Source organism: Daucus carota, chromosome 8 (assembly GCF_001625215.2).
Source record: "Daucus carota subsp. sativus chromosome 8, DH1 v3.0, whole genome shotgun sequence".
Taxonomy (NCBI): Eukaryota; Viridiplantae; Streptophyta; class Magnoliopsida; order Apiales; family Apiaceae; genus Daucus; species Daucus carota.
The window spans coordinates 12528097-12539935 of NC_030388.2; the positions used below are offsets into that span (position 1 = coordinate 12528097).

The 11839-nt window shown below is 33.1% G+C and overlaps 1 long non-coding RNA gene across 1 annotated transcript; it reads left to right on the forward strand.

Annotated features, from left to right (window-relative positions):
• The first annotated feature begins 6249 nt into the window (after window positions 1-6249).
• On the forward strand, window positions 6250-9776 carry LOC135148418 (uncharacterized). The gene is made up of 2 exons (XR_010286594.1): window positions 6250-6882; window positions 8448-9776. It is a non-coding gene; the product is annotated as an uncharacterized LOC135148418 (long non-coding RNA).
• Window positions 9777-11839: the final 2063 nt, after the last annotated feature.

Here is an 11839-nt window from a genome sequence, read left to right on the forward strand (position 1 = left end):
AAGGAATCCTGTAAGGACCCTGAATGTCCATGTGGACAAGTTCAAATGATTCAGAAGCTTGAGATGCACTGATATTGAAAGGCAGTTTTGAAAATTTGGCCATGGGACACGAGGTGCAGATTTGGTTTATTGGTGAGTTGATTTTCAAAAAAGGAAGATGTTTGATGGTAGAGACGGAGGCATGACCTAGGCGATGGTGCCAAAGAGCCACAGATTTTTGAGGTTGGTTATGTGCGGACATGTTTGCAGAATTCACAAACGTGTCAATAGATATATAATATAAAAAATTTCTAGCAGTGCCTACAGACCTTATCTTTTGAGTCTCACAATCTATAACGGTGCAGTAGGTACCATAGAATTGGATGGTACAATTGTTATTAGCAAGCAGTTTATGAACAAAAAGAAGATTATGTTTAAAAGCAGGAACACAAAGAACTTTATCAAGAACAAGTCCAGGGGCAAGAGATATTTTACCAATGTGAGAGATGACAACATTGTCTCCGGTAGGCAGATTGATCTTGCCATTATCAGAGGAAGGCAAACAATTTTGTTGAGAGGACAAGTTGTATGTCATATTATCAGAAGCTCCGGAGTCGACAATCCATTCTGTTGGTTGGCTCTGAGTATTTAAACAAGAAGCCATTCCTAAAAAATATTCATCTAACTCATCATCAGTGTCTGAAGATTTGACTTGGCCCATTGCGAGTTGGGTACCAACTTTGCAAGCTGTTCAAGCTGTTATGGAGTAAAAAGCATAATCCAGAACTGTCATTTGGAGGTCCTATCCTAGCATTTGCTGCCGTTTTTGGGTTGGGTATTCTGTTATTCCACCTGGGGTTAGATGAATTTGAAACATTTCTTCTTGGGGCTTGACCACTCTTACTGTGCTGAGGGTGCCAAGGTGAATAACCAGTCACACGCCAACATCTGCTCCCAGAGTGTCCTTTCACACCACAGACATTGCAAGTAACATTAATTTCAGGATTATTTCTACTAAACATAGCCATCAAATCCGCCTGAGGTTTGCTTCCGCCAAGAATAGAGCGTTGAGCTTCTTCTTGTTCAAGTGCAGCACAAGCACTTTCTACTGTAGGGAGAGGTGTTTGCAATAACAATTGACTCTTCTGTGAATTGAACTGCTCACATATACCATTCAAAAACTAAAATAGACGAGACTCCTCCCTTTGTAAATTGATAGCATCGAGTAATTTTATCACATCTACAGTAGGATTAGTAACATCAAGCAACATGTTTGATGAGTCAAGTTTTTCTCAAACAACTTTCATAGATGTATAGTACTCAGTTATCATGTTAGTAGGAAGATTCATTTGCATTAGGAGATCATCACAATGAAGCGACAAGGAATAATGCAATGGACAGAAACTGATGGAACCTCATCAGTATGCAGATACTTGATCAGTATCAAGTAAAATAAGTATCGGGAGATTGAGTTTGATAAAGAAAGAAAGAAGATTGATACGAAACAGCTTATTTATAGACAAATATACTTCTGGTTGAATATATCTAGTTGGTAATTAAGGTAGCTGTGTAATATATAAACACAGAACACGAGTAATATTTTTGTGTAACCTAGAAGCTCTTAAGAGCGATTGTGTTTCTTGAGAGAGTTTTGTAACAGTTCTTAAAGTTATCAATAAGAACTGAGTTGATATAGATCTGATTGCTTGTTAATATTAGTATATTCGACATTCGATTTAACAATGGATAAATTATGCTTAAGTCTATTGGTTATATCACGACCTAACAAGTGGTGTCAGAGCAGGCTAGTTAAATCATACCAGTGAAGATCAAGGATGTCAACAACCAAACACGAATCACTAAAAATTTCACTACTAAACAAAAATGACTATCCAACCTGGTAAGTAAAGATGATGCTATATCTCGAAGCCGTAGATCCTGATTTTGTTGACTGATGGTCCCCATGTTCCAAAGAAACTGATTCCTCAAGATAGAACAAGCCCTGAACATTATGTGGACAAACAGAAATCGGAGATGACAAAGGAAGAGAAACTCGAAGTCTTAAGATGCAAAGGTAAAATCCATTCTTCATAATAGTTTGGATGTTGTAATGTCAAATCGAGTAATTGCATGTAAAACGTTGAAAGAGATATGGGATAACTTAAAGACTCAATGTCAAGGAACTAAAAATATCAAAAAGAATTGAAGGGCACTTCTCATACAAGAGTATTAAAGATATGAGGCAAATCCTGATGAAGATCTCACATACTCATATGATCGATTTCTTACTTTGATAATAACCTATCTCTTGCTGGGAAAGAGTATGATTCTAAAGACTCCAATACTAAGTTCCTCAGATCACTGCTTGAGGAATGGGATACACAGAGTTCAATCATAAGACATCAATATGATCTAAGCACTGTGTCTTTGGATGAAGTATATGGAATACTAAAGACTCATGAACTAGTGGTTCAAAAAAGGAAAGCCATGAAGGAGAATAGACTAAGGTCATTAGCCTTAAAAGCAAGTGCAAGAAAAGACCAGAGAAGCTATGGTGAAAAGCCTAGAAATCAGATCAGGAATCAAGTATTAGATACTAACATCTTATCAGTTACTGACGACTCATCCGGAGATGATACAAATGATAGTTCTGATGAAGCTAAGATGCAAGTGATCATGGCATGTATAGCTCAAGGACTAAGGAAAATAAAGTTTGGAAGAGGTCAAAAGAAGGATCAATCTAAAGGAAACTCTTCTGGATCATCAAATGAAATCAAAGGAAGCAAAGTTGATTGGTCAAGGATTAAGTGTTTTAACTGTGATAAGATTGGACATTATGCAGAAGACCGCAGAAAGCCAAGGATGGATGAAGGGAACGGAAAAGAACTCTTCACTTCAACCAAAGATTGGATGGAATCCTCATCTGAATCGGAAGGAGAAGATGTGAACTATACTCTGGTGGCAAGCTTTGAACAGACTCAAACCACTGATGACTACTCTACACCCAGTACCAGAGCCAATTTACAACTTTGATATTGATGATACTTATAAACTGAAATCTTTCCTAAGATCATTGCATGTTAGTTTTAAAACTCAAACACTAGAAAACACTAGACTAAGAAGTGAAATAGAAGAATGCGAAAAGAGAAACAACTTCTTAGAAAGTGAACTAGTAGTGATGAACGAACTGAAGAATGATTGCAAAATTGTTAAGAACTCAAAATATATGTTTATGCTAAAATATGAACAACTTGAAAAAGAACTAGCAGTTGAAAAATAAAGGATAAAGAACTGGGTTAACATAGGGAAAAGATTGTATGAAACTTTATTGTCTACTAGATCAGGTCTAGAAGGTCTAGGATACAGATTTGAAGATGATAAAAATCAAGTTAAGAAGAGAAGTCTTAATGAGATTTCTGTGAAAGAAAATGCTGATAAACCTGTTAAGATAGCTACTTCTCACAAGGAAATCAAGAAAACAGAGAAAGTTTTCATAAAGAAAACAAATGAGAACAAGAAAGATGTCAAGGTGATATCCACAGATGCTCAAATGAAGAAAAATATTGGTTTATTGACCAAATGCCAGCTTAAAAAGAAGCTAAATGAGGTCACAGGAAGACCCAAATATAGAACAACTCCTAAAAGGAACCGAAATGGCAAGCAAGGGGTTGGCAGAGCAAATAACTACAAGTACATTCCTTTTGCACCTAGAAAGAAACGCTATAACTGTTAGGGGTGTGCACGGGTCGGTTCGGCTCGGTTTCTATCTAAAACCATTATCGAACCGTGTATTTCGGTTCGGTTCGGTTTTTAGGTAGAAACCGTAACCGAACCGTTTCGAACGGTTTTTTTTGGTTCGGTTAACCGTTGGTCGATTTCAGTTTTTTTCCGGTTTTTATATGATTAGAAATTAGTATACCAATTTAATATTATTATTAATTTTAAAAAGATATTTAAATACTTATAATACCATTTTTTCTTACTAAACTATATGATTAATATATTTTAACATATATATAATATGTTATATATAATATGTTGTATATAATATGTTATATATAATAATATATAATAAATGTTATATTTTTATTATATAAATGTGATTTTTGAGAAAAGAAAACCTGATGAAAACAGAGAAGAAACTGATTATGAGTAAAGAAAGGGCAAAACTTCAATTAATCATATATTGTGATTTCTTACTGAAATATCATTGTTATTATTGATCTAAATCTGTTGTTGAGACAAATCGGCTAATCGAACTTAATAGTTCGTTTGTGATTCAAACACATGTTCAAATTTATTTGACAAAAAGAGCTACGGAAATATAATTTTTCATCAGAAATTGATGATTAAATTATTCAATATCCACTTTCGATACTATGAATAAATTTCTAACCTCAGTATCTTCAGAAAATTTCTCAAACACATATCCACCTCTGTTTTATCTCAAAATAATTCAGTTGAAATATTTTACTATGTGAGTTGAGAGCTACGAGAGATTTACAAGGCAAAATCTGCATGGAGATGGAAAAATGTACACGGATTATCAGATACTGATGAAATATTGATAGATTATCAGAACCTGACGAATCCTGACGGAAATACTGATACTGATGATTTTCCACTAAATGTTAAAGAATCAATGGCATGATAAAATGAATATTCTGATACTTTCAAGAACAATTTACCAAGAGGTAACAAGTGGAACTTCACATGATCAATTATACTGACTGCGTGAACCAGAATAGGTAAATCGAATGACAAATGCTATAGAACACTATGAAGAGACTCTATCACATACAGACTGTTTACTGAGGACATGCCACAAGAACCTTCACTTCAAAGTAGTGGAGCAGATCAAGTTAATCTTCAAATCCCACAAGAACCAACGTCTCAAAGTGATGTAGCAGATCAAGCAGAAATTGGAGTATGCACACAAGAACTTGTTTCACAAAGTGAAACAGCAGCTTAATCATACACTCCAAGGCACACAAGAAGCTGATTCTCAAAGTGAACAGAAGTCAGATACTGTATTCAAAGAAGTGGTGAACTAAATTCAAACACTACTTAGATGACCTTTCACACCACAGACATTGCAAGCAACATTAATTTCAAGATTATTTCTACTAAACATAGCCATCAAATCAGCCTGAAGTTTGCTTCCGCCAAGAACAGAGCGTTGAGGTTCTTCTTGTACAAGCAGCACAAGCACTTTCTACTGTAGGGAGAGGTGTTTGCAATAACAATTGACTCCCCTATGAATTGAACTGCTCACTTATACCATTCAAAAACTGAAATAGACGAGACTCCTCCCTTTGTAAATTGATAGCATCAAGCAACTTTATTACATATTTAGTAGGATTAGTAACAACAGGCAACATGTTTAATGAGTCAAGTTCTTCCCAGAAAGCTTTCATAGATGTATAGTACTCAGTTATCGTGTTATGTAGGAAGATTCATTTATGCATCAGGAGATCATCATAATGAAAGAAAGAAAATTGATACTATAGAGAGATATAATCCTGGTAATATATATCTAGTATGTATATACACACTCCTTTCAAGTGGATTATTGTTAAAGATGTCTTATATATTAAAGTTGAGTGAGAATAACTTGCAATTGTCATTATTGCACGTTAAATAAAAGGCTAACAAGACATTTTAAACATAAAGAGACGGGTGTTCATTTTTTACTCATAATCTAGCGTTGAAGGATAAGCTAAATTATCCAAGTTTGGATAATTCTCATTTAAGGATCCTGAAAAGTCAGAGTTACATTATGGTAGCTAGAATAATATGATTAACTGGAACATATAGTTGTAGATATTTTGGATATTATTTTAATTGTGACGACCCGGATTTTCCAAAATTATTTTCTTATTTTATTTGTGATTTTCAGAAGATGAGGAATAAAATTCAATATTTCATTTCAGTTTGATAATTCTCAAAAGTATCTGTTTAAATTTATTTTTTTTTCTGATTCATTAGGGTATCGAAATTTTGTTGTCCGTTTTGAATTGAATACCATGTTAAATATGTGAATTACATGTTCTATGATTTAATTTATTATCTGGATGTGATTTATGTTGTGTTGTTTTATAAATATTTATGATTTCCTTAAAAATGGATTATAGAAAAATGAATTCTAAAAATATAAAAATGATTTGAAAAAGATTCTTTTAATTACTTGAAAATGGTAATGAATATTGTTAGGAGTTTTGAAAATATTAAAAATATTATTTTTGTAGAAGTTTCATGTTTAAATATTTCTTGAACACAATTAACTTCTAAATTACGTATAAATTTCAGTAATGCTTCATAAATCCCGAAACTTTTATTTTATTAGTTTTATAATATTCCGGGATTTATAAAAATATGTTGGTGATGTTTCCAAGATATTATAATAGCGAGATATTCCGATAATTTAGTTAAAAGCAGGTCCGAGTCTTCAGATTATTATGGGCACGTGGAAGTAAAAGACTTAACCACGTACCCCTTTTTTTAGCACCGCCACCGTTTATTCCACCACCGCCTTTGTATATACACAATACTTCTTCCTTTTTATCTCAAACATCAGTCTCCTTCTAATCTCTCCCCCTCTCGAAATCTTCTCTGTGTCGACAGCCTCTCACTCGAACTGTCCCTTCTCCTATTCTGTTAAACCTCCCCGCTGCTGATATGCTCCAGACAAGTCGTCGCCGCTGGTTCCGATTCCGGCCAAACCTGTGTGGTCACCCCGCGAATTTCTTCTTGTCCATGCCTCCTGCTGCTTCCCGGTCGGAAGTTATCGATTCTTTTCTCTCCGGGTTTCTCTATCATTGAGTCTCCAAAACCTGCATCAGCTGTGGCATATTTGTCCGACGACACAAGCTTTATTCCACCCCTCGAGTTCAACACAGTTCGGTATAAAGCTCTGTTAAAATTCTTATTATGTATTTTGTGGGTATAATCTGATTATGTGAATTTCACTTGTATTGTTATGTGTTAATCGAGGCTCACACTTAATTGGGTGATTAAGGACAAACTAAAGTTAGTAATTGCGTATATATGTGTATATGGATTGTGCTATGTGCATAATAGAGGACTAAATTGATGGGGATTAGTATTGATTAATTAAATAATTAAGGCAAATTGCTTGCTTATATACCTGTTATGCATATGTGTTATAGATAATTGGCCATGGGTTGTTTGTGTGCTTAATTGATATTTGAATTGGTTGTTGAAGGTCGATTATAATTAGTACGCCAACTAGTTGTATAATCGGATGACTTAGGTACTTGAATTACGGGAATATATAACTGAGTATTCAAGCTTTCTGGTTTGATATTTTGTACAAATGTTTTCAGAATGGTGTTTTAAGAGTTTAAATGTAAGTTCAGGTCTAGAATATTTGGATTGAGCTAACTTGAGTATTTGAAGCATAACTTTCGAACTATGCTTAATTTCGCAGCAACACTGTCCTGTTTTGTAGCTCTGTTCTGGACTGTTAAATTCAAGTGATATGCTCAATTTCTTTGTGATTATATGCTCCTCAGAGTCTAGTTCATGTGCGCGAAAGAATCGAATCGATTCGATTAGCGAGCTAGGAGATATGACCGTTTTAGTATGGTATGCGCTCAAAATTCTGGGCAGGTTTGTCCTGTTCCAGGCCCTATTTTACTACTTTAAACTTGGAGTTTGTTTCTGAAAATTTTACTGTAGGTTGGAATAAAGCTTAGGAGTGTCTCATAAAAATTTTGTATTAAAATGATAAATTTTCAATTTACTAAAAATCGTAGAGTGATTGTTGTTTGAACTATTTGCTTTACTTTTCTTTCTTTGTTTTGAGTGATTGCATATAATTGATTATTACATTGATTGACTTGGTTAACCTTGTATATCTAATTAAATGTGTTTTGCGTATAACAAATTAGCAATATTGCTAAAAGATTTTCTTATGTGTTACTGCAAGTCAAGGCAGATTCTCTTATGTGTTTACTGCAAGTCAAGGCAGATTCTATTATGTGTTTACTGCAAGTCAAGGCAGATTCTCTTATGTGTTACTGCAAGTCGCAGATTTTCTTATGTGTTTATTGCAAGTCAAGACATCTTTATATAATAGTAATTCATGTATTAGCAAAAGTATTGGCTGGTTGTTGGTATTGCAAACAGGTGGATTGTCCGATAAACAGAGGAGATGCTGCCGAATTTTGTTAGAAATTAAGGGTGTCTATTTATTAATAAATATTTGATAGTTAATAACATTATATTCTATTTGGACTGGAATATGTGTCGATTGTTTAATGACTATGTGGTTATGTGCCGACTAATCCAATGTGTATATATTGTTATGTGGATATCTGTATATATTTATGTATACTAGATATGGATATACGAAGGGTAGATGTTCGCGATTCTTATAATATTTAGAATCAGCTAGTTCTTCTAATCCGACGACTGAGATATTATCCTACCATCGTCTTGAATAGATCGAGACGTGTATATCGAGACATGTATATCGAGAATGTTCAGAATTGATCTGATGCTGTTGCAAGTTGAAGCAAGAATAATCTAAGAAGACAGACGCAGAAAGAGTATTGTCAGAAGTTACTTCAAAAGATATGGTTATGCGATATAGTGCTATTAGAATTGTGGCTAGACATTGGAGTTCAGGCAAGTATTTCTATCCTTCTCTTGTAGTTAAAAGCAAGTGATCTTTATCTTCCTCTTGACCCTGACCTCTCTTTTATAACATGATTCACTTTTATCTTAACATCATTCTTGTAAAGCATATCTAGTAAGTTGAATACCTCCAGTTGAATTGATAATACCTTTGACCCACTATTTAAACTTCGATTTTCATAAAAGATTTTCAAACTACTAAAAGTAGTAATTATTTTGATTTGCTACAAAAGAAATTTGTTTAACAAGAAAGACCACTTGAATTTTTGAATTTATCAAATCATGTTAAAGCTGTAGCTTTTAAATTTAATATATTGGGTAGTTTTGCGTAAGAGGCTCAGACATCGGCCCAGCGTGAAAGGTGGCTCCTTCAGCTCGGATTACCGAAATTCGTAATATTTGTCGACCTTGCTGAATAAGCTTGGTTTATGGACTATAGCATGACTGATCATCTGTTATAGCCAGGTGTCTTATTTAAACCCAATTAAATATTGATTAGTTTCAAAGGAGATTATCTTATGTTCAAAAGATAATGGAAGTTATCTTTATCTCTACAGCTTTAAAATCATATATTGGTGCAGAACTGCTTTATCATTGTATACCATTTTACTCTCTTATACTGAACTGTTGATTTACATCATCATGTTTAAACCAGAGTTTACTTTTACTTCAAACATTCTGATTCACTTAAATATATATATATATATATATATATATATCTTGTGGCTTTCACCTATCATATTCTTGCTGAGCATTATTGCTCATTCTTGCTATTACTTCTAACCCTTTTCAGCTAGGGATAAAGATGATTCACTTAAGGCTAGGCAAGGATTGCAAGTGGTTGAGTTTCAGGTAGATGGTCAGGTAGAGTATCCAGGACGATGTCATTAAGACTAGATGCAGCTGGAATCTGCAATTCACTTCAGTTGGAAAATAGATTTGTTATTTGGTTATCAGCTACCCTTCTTATCGAGGTTTAGCTGATAATGTCGTTCAAGCTGTAATAATATTTGTAGTTTTGATTTCTGATTTCAATGCTGTAACCTGTATGCGATCCTGTTTTCAGGGGGTTAAACTTTGTTCTTTTAAAATCTTTTATTAAAGCTTTTAGGTTTTAAATTCTTTGGTTTTTATAAGCTTTTCGAAAATACAGGTTTTAAATTATTTTTATTTACACGTGGCACCAGATCCAGACCCCCGGATCTGAGGGCTGTCACATTAATGGTTCGATCACTTAAGCAAAAGAGTATTTTAAAGAACGACTCTAATAAGTATTCATTTATGCGTATGTGGGGTACCATGTGTTAAATGACATTTCATATTTGAGATGATGATATCTTAGAGATAGCATGATTAGAATCACGAGTAATGTTTATTTTTATGGTTTTAATTATATATATTAATTTAGAAATTATTTAACAATACAATTTTTACTACAAAAGCATGTAGAATTTAAAAATGCAGGTCATACAATATGTAATGCTTATTTGGTAGGTACAAGTTTAAAAAAGAATATCTTGTGTTGGTTTTGATTCACTTAACTACTTCCTTCCCATTACCTTCTTGACACATAAAATCCCATTTATGTTTCATTTTTTATAATATCTTATAAGGGTCTACTTATAAAAGAGTAAGGCAAAGGTGTGCGCATATAGGCCTCTAGTAGTATAATCTTTAGACCTACTACTTGATTTTTGATTGTATCTTCTATCTGTTATGTTGTCATGTTGTCGATGTAGAATATAAAACTGATTTGTATTAATTCTTGTCCCTCTAAAAAAGAGATTACATGCCATATTTAAAACAAACGTACTTGACTCCTAACATGACTCTACTACTTCTAATAAATCTCCTAAAACAAGATAGACTCAAATAGACTCCATACCTCTTACAAATTCTCTAGCTAGGACTCCAACAAACATGAAACTACTTCAATCTAAAATTAATCCTTAAAATAAATAACTAAACAAAAAATAATAATAACTAAATTTAAGACTATTCCAACAGTCGATACCCTATGAGAACGATAATCTATAATCTGGATTTTTACACACTTCTTCAATTGAGATACCCATTCCTAACACAACTAAACTTCAATATAATGTATGTTAATATGTGAATGTATGACCAGATTATAGAAAATATTCCAGACTTCAATTTTTGGACAACATTAGTTCTTAATTTAGAAAGACATAAATAGGACTTCTAGAACTAACAAACACACTCGTACAATTGGTTGTTTGATAGTTGTTGGTCTAATCAAGTTATATGGTGTGTTTGGTTGTGTGATGGTTGTTGATCTCAATCATGATAACCTCTTTAAATCTCTATAACCTCTTTAAATCTCTACAATTTGATATTTGGACATTTCATGTATTCTTGCAGCTACATAACAATTTTTAAAACAAAACTATATGCATCGTTTTGATTTATGATAAAATATTGCTATGCTTCTAGCTTGGGAAATGTTTAGTAATTTTTGTTATGTGATACATTTATGTGAGAGAAAGCACCTCTTGTTTAACTTAAATTACTATTTGACATTATTGCAAATATAAAAATGATATTTGTATAAGAATATGTGGTTGATGCTTAATATAAGGACGTTTTTTTTAATTATATCCAATGTTTATCATTTGTTTACTTTCTAACCCGTGTTATTATTTAATAATTGGAATGTTATTTTGTTACATGAGTCATATTTAAAGTAATGACTAGAGGGTAAATCTTGTTATGCAACATTAAAGTTGAGTTAAGGTGTCCATGAAGAATGGACACATTTTCTAAAACCATTTCATGTCTTATATTCAACACTTTGATTTAGGCGATGCAATTTGTAGGAGTTTATACTAGATTCCTCAAGATAAAAATGATAAAGCTTCTATTCCGTTAAAAAGAAGGGATGAGGCAGGATGGAGACATGACAGAATCTCAGATTTCTTCTCCCAGTTGCAATTATCATACGCTAACAGTGCAGAACACTGATTTTGATTTTGTGTCGTAAAATGGTTATGTACCTATATTTTTATTCATATTGTGTTCTTGAGTTTTAGAAAGAAAGAAATGAATGAAAAATTGTTTTTTGTTTTTCTACAAATATTTTAAAAAATAGGATGAATTTTGTTCGAAAATATATATAAAAGATAATTTTCCAAATCTTTAGATTTTTGTTATAACTATAGAGTCCATGATGAATGGA